The 6,229-nt window shown below is 39.2% G+C and overlaps 1 pseudogene; it reads left to right on the forward strand.

The window, feature by feature from the left end:
• The first annotated feature begins 1,259 nt into the window (after positions 1–1,259).
• LOC109696171 (NOP protein chaperone 1-like) lies at positions 1,260–2,350 on the forward strand (annotated as a pseudogene).
• The last annotated feature ends 3,879 nt before the right edge of the window (positions 2,351–6,229 follow it).

Consider the following 6,229-nt stretch of genomic DNA (forward strand, 5'->3'; position numbering starts at 1 on the left):
CAGCTATGTGGGAGGCACAAATAGGAAGATCATGGTCCAAGACCCTATTCAAAAAATAACTAAATGGGATGAAGGCTTGGCTCAAGTGGTAGAGCACCTGCACCAGAGGGAGGGAGGGAGGGAGGAAGGAAGGAAGGAAGGAAGGGGTGAATCTACATGCACTTCCTCCCATTACTTTCTATAGTAGAATTCAACAAAATGAAGATACAATGTCACACACACCCAGGAAATTGGCCATACAACAATCTTTCAGCCTTGTTCAGATTTTACCAGTTTTTCACGCAATGTTGTGCACATATCTGTGTGTGTGTTGTTTTATAAAAGACATCCATCAGTCCAATATACAATGCTGATAAAATAAGTATGGTGCGTAAAGGAAATTGAATACATTTCAAGGAATGAGATAGACTTATTTGTATCGATGACGGGGCTCACACCAAGATATTTTGCTAAATAAAACAAGCTGAGTCTGGTGGAACATATCTGTAATCCCAGCACTCGGGAGACTGAGGCAGGAAGATCACATGTTTGAGGTCAGCCAGGCCATGGTCAGCAAGACCATGTCGCTAAACAAGAAAAACATCTGGGCAGGGGATCAGAGGGACAGAGAGAAGTAAAGGAGAGGGTGTTGGGAGGGGAAGAGGATTGGAGAGTGTGTGTGTGTGTGTGAAGAAATCATAAAGAAACATACCAAAGGGGGAGGAGGAAGAGGGGTTACTGGAAATAATGGAGGGGATGAAATTGTTCAAAATACACTGTACACATCTGTGGAATTATCACAATGAAACCCTCTTGTACTATTAATGTATGCCAATAAAAAGTTTGTTTAAAAACAGAAAACAACAACAAAAAACAAAACCAGATTCATAACAGTGTCTCTAGTATGTACAACCTGAATTAAAAAGAGAATACACCATCAGCAGTGCCATTTCTAGCTGCAGATTCAAGAAAATTGAAAATGCACATTTATACAAAAACTCAAATATGGATGTGATGGCAGCATTATTTCTACCAGTCAGTGCATAGAAAAGACACAAATATCATCCATCACCTGGTACATCCATGGAAAAGCAGTGTATCCATATAGCCATAGGTGGAGAATATAATTTTGTGATAAAATGAAGTACCTGACACTGTTACAACACGGATGAACATTTTTAATGTGACTAACTCAAAAGAATATTTATTGTATAAAATAATTAGGAGGCTTAGCCTCTTTCCTGCATCTGTGGCCTTTGCTGGATGCCTGCTTGGAAAGTATGGAGGTCCACGGTGAGCTCACAGCCAACTCCAGCTGTTTTTCGTCTACCCAGGACTGCTCTGGAGTCTCAGTGTCCAAGGAACTGCTGACGGCAGGGAGTGAGGGCCGCGGAGGTATATGGGTCAGGTCTAAGCCTAATTTCAGAAAGACCTCTACCTTTCTTTTTTTTTTTCTTTTATTATTCATATGTGCATACAAGGCTTGGGTCATTTCTCCCCCCTGCCCCCACCCCCTCCCTTACCACCCACTCTGCCCCTTCCCTTTCCCCCCACCCCCTCAATACCCAGCAGAAACTATTTTGCCCTTATTTCTAATTGTGTTGTAGAGAGAGTATAAGCAATAATAGGAAGGAACAAGGGCTTTTGCTAGTTGAGATAAGGATAGCTATACAGGGAGTTGACTCACATTGATTTCCTGTGCGTGTGTGTTACCTTCTAGGTTAATTCTTTTTGATCTCACCTTTTCTCTAGTTCCTGGTCCCCTTTTCCTATTGGCCTCAGTTGCTTTTAAGGTATCTGCTTTAGTTTCTCTGCGTTAAGGGCAACAAATGCTAGCTAGTTTTTTAAGGTGTCTTACCTATCCTCACCCCTCCCTTGCGTGCTCTCGCTTTTATCATGTGATCAAAGTCCAATCCCATTGTTGTGTTTGCCCTTGATCTAATGTCCACATATGAGGGAGAACATACGATTTTTGAAGACCTCTACCTTTCAAACAGTGCAGATAGAAAGGAGGCCACTGTTAGACCAAGTTCAGATCTTCCTCCCACAGATGGCCCAGGCAAATGGAAAGCTGCGAAAAGAAACAGCAGTTGTTCCACCTGTTGCTTCAATATTTAAAACATAGATGGGACTCTTGGAAAAACTGTACAAATGGATGTGGCCTTGAGATGAGTCAGATTCAAAAGAAGAGGATGGGTCAGAAGAGAGTTCACAAAGCGGTTCAGAGGATAGCTCAGAACTCGAGGATGAAGATAACAGCATTCCCTGTGAAGTCACCATAGATAACATCCAACTTCCAAATTCAGATGGTGGAAAAGGCAAAATTGAAATTTTGGACAGTCTAGCAAGTTAAAAAAAAAAGAAACAATGAAATAAATGATCTGGAAAAAAAAAACAATTAGGATAGTTCAAAATATAGAGTTAAAATGCAAAATCTTGGCCTAACATTATGAAGGAAGGGTTAATAGAGAATGGGTAAAAGTATGAAATAACACTAGAACTTAATAAATCAAGGTTGTATGTTAAAATCTTTACATGAAGGCTGGGTGTGGTGACTCTTGTCTATAATCCCACCTACTTGGGAGGTGGAGATAAGGAAAGCTGAAGTTCAAGGGCGATCCAGGAAAAACGTTAGCAAGAACACATCTCAACAAGTAAGCCATGTGTGGTACTGCATGCCTGTATTCACAGCTACTCCAGAGGCTGTAGGTAAGAGAATTTCAGTCTGAGGTTGGCTTGGGGCAAAAACATTAGACCCTACCTGAAAAAATAACTATCATAAAAAAGGCTGGAGGTATAGCTCGAGTGGTGACTGCCTATTTAGCAAACGTGATGTTCTGAGTTCAAATCCCAGGGCCACCTACATAGATAGAGAGAGATAATAGATAGATAATTTTTAAGCATAACATCAACACTTTCCTGTCAATTACCCTAGACAATGGGCTGCAAAGCAGCTTTTTTATTTTTTGTTTATTTTATTATTTCTGTTAATGGATGAACATTTAAAATAAGCCAAATGAAAATTAGTCACAGAAGGCCTCTTACTGTATGATTCTATTTATGTGAAATTCCAGAATGATCCAGAAATCCCTAGAGAATGAAAGTTTCCTAAGCTAAAAAGAACAGAGGCTTTTTTTTACAGTCATAAAAATCCTCTAAGATTTACTGTAGAAATAGTTGCACAACTCTGTAAGTGTGCTAAAAAAATTGAATTGTACTCTTTAAATGAATGACTTTACCTCAATAAGATTATTTTTTAAATTATTTATGCAGTTTTTGTATTCTTACAATGCCTCCAGAAAGAACTAATAAACATTATTTGCAATTGCCAGGTGTCTTCCTTTCTTGGGATGTCTTTGTCTTTGGTATCTGGACAATTTAGGTCTCGTAGAATAGATTAGGAAGCAGTTTCTCCTATTAAAAAATTTTGGAAGAGTTTGAGAAGTATTGGTGGTAATTCTTCTTTAAATGTTTGACTTAATTCACTAGTAAAATCATCTAGGCCTTTTCATTCCTGCAAGGTGTTTTATTATTGATTTAATTGCCTTCATTTTTGTAAATCTGTTTTGCGTTTCTTCTTGGATCAATCAATTTCATTAGTTTGTGTGTCTGTATAAAGTTTCCCACTTCTGTATGATGTAATTTCTTGGCATCCAGTTGTTCATAGAATCCTCCTATCCCTTCCATGAGGTCAGTAGTGATGTACACACTTTCACTTTTACTCACTGACTTTTCATTCCTTTTTTTTCCTTAGTCTATCTAAAGGTTTGCCAATTTTAATCTTTTCAAGAATAAAATGATTGCATCATTACTTCCCTGTACTGGTTTCTGTTTTCTATTTTATTTATCCCCATTTATCCTTGTTGTTTTTTATTAAAATTTCCTTTTTTTTGTAGTACTGGGATTTGAACTCAGGGCCTACACCTTGAGCCACTCCACCAGTCCTATTTTTCTGAAGGGTTTTTTTCAAGATGGGGTCTTGCAAACTATTGGCCAAGGCTGGCTTTGAAACATGATCCTCCTGATCTCTGCCTCCTGAGTAGCTAGGATTACAAGTGTGAGCCATCAGTGCCCAGCTAAAATTTCCTTTTATAGATAATTTTTTGGTTTTTTTTAACTCATAACTTTAGAATTCTTTATTAGGAAGAATTTCAAACTTGTACAGAAAGACTAGTATTGTGTAATAAACAACGCCTGGCAAAACTCATTTCATCCCCTCCCCCACAACCATCATGACCTATTTCTGGACTTTTTTTTGGCAGTACTGGGGTTTGAACTCAGGGCGTCAAACTTGCTAGGCAGGCCTCTAACCACTTGAGCCACACCTGCACAACCATCAAGACATATGTCAAAGCAAATCCTAGGTCACTGACAATTTTTAAGAATGGAGAAAAGGCTACTGATTGAACCAGAATAGATTTTTTTGAGGCAAAGAATAAATGATACATCTATCAGATGTATGATTATGTACATAGATATGTATACTATCTGATTCTCAAAGTCTTTTTCTTTTTTTTGGCAGTACTGGGGTTTGAACTCAGGGCCTCACACTTATTAGGTAGGTGCTCTACCACTTGTTCTGCTCCACCATCTCCTGCTTCTCAAAGCAGTTAGATAAAAACTACAAGCTTCTCAATTTATATCTCCACCTCTGGCTCCACCTTCTGATTGCATGGTGGCACATACCTGTAATCCCAGCACTTGGGAAGCAGAGGTAGGAGGCCTGCCTGAGCTACATAGCAAGACCCTGTCTCAAAAAAAAAAAAAAAACCAGAAAGTTAAAAAATAATATGCATGACAGATGCTGTGGCTCATGTCTGCAATCCTAGCTATTTGGGTGGCAGAAATTGGGAGGATCAATGTTGGAGGCCAGCCTAGGCAAAAAATTAGCAAGACCCCATCTCAACAAATAAAAAAAAAGATGAGCATAGTGATGGGCACCTGTCATCCCAGCTTATAAAGGAAGCATAAATAGGCTAGGAGGATGGCAGTCCAGGTCAGGCAAAAAATCAACATCTCATCTCAAAAATATTGAAAGCGTAAAGGGCAGGTGGAGTGGCTCAAGTGGTAAAGCACCTGCCTGGCAAATTCAAGGCCCTGAGTTCAAACATCAGTGCTGCTAAAAAACACATGCTCATGCCTGGAAAATTACATGCAAATAATAAAACTTCTTATTTTTATTCTACACATTTTCCCAGGACAATCACATCCTTTTCAGGGGCGTTAGTTACCATCTGCTGATGGTGTTGATCACAGCAGAGAGACAGATCCAAAGTTTTCCAAGACCTGAAGTTTACACAACTGGGGAGGGCATCTTAAGAAAATTAATATAGAATCAATTGGGTCCATTTTGGGTCCTTGAAAAGAGCCTTTGGAAGAGAAGAGACATGAAAAAACTCATCAACTTCACAGTAGAATTTTGTGTACTTGTCACAAGTTGCTTTTTGGTGGGACTGGGGTTTGAATTAGGGGCTTCCTATTTACAGAGCAGGCACTCTACCCCTTGAGCCACACATCCACTCCATTTTGCTCTGGTTACTTGGGAGATAGGGTCCTGACAACTGTTTGCCCAGGCTGGTCTCAAACCATGATCCTCCCAATCTTGTCCTCCCCGGTAGATAGAATTATAGATGTGAGCCACTGGCACCCAGCTCACAAATTGCTTCTTTATATAATGTGTACCCAATAAAACTGATTTATAATTATCTTATGCATTTGTCTTTTAAACCCTAGAGGAAATAAAATATGGAGTTGTAAGGAAAAAATGCAACAATATATCCTTTTATATTTTTCCACATATTTACTTTCACCAAGAGTCTTTATTTCTTCACACAGCTTTGAGTTACAGCCTAGCCTCCCTTTACCTCAAACCAAAGCACTTCCTTTAGCATTTTTAAAGGGCAAATTTAATGGTAATATTATCACATCTTTTTTAAAATCTGAGAATGTCTTTAATTTCTAACTTTTTTTTAAGAGAGAGTCTCAGCCCAGACTGGCCTCTAACTCTCCATCCTCCTGCCTCAACCTCCCATGTGCTGGGATTACAGGTGTGTACCACGATGCCTAGCTCTCACTTGTTTTCAAAGGACAGTTTTGCTGGCTATACAACTCTTGGTTAACAGTTTTGGGTTGTTTTTTTCTTTCTGAACTTGAAATATGATGTCCCACTGTCTTCTGGCCTCCACAGTTTCAGGTGAGAGAAAGGGATTTTTTCAGCACTTATTAATTGTACAGATTGATGGCATTTGTG

The sequence above is a fragment of the Castor canadensis genome, chromosome 18, assembly GCF_047511655.1.
Source record: "Castor canadensis chromosome 18, mCasCan1.hap1v2, whole genome shotgun sequence".
NCBI classification, from domain to species: Eukaryota; Metazoa; Chordata; class Mammalia; order Rodentia; family Castoridae; genus Castor; species Castor canadensis.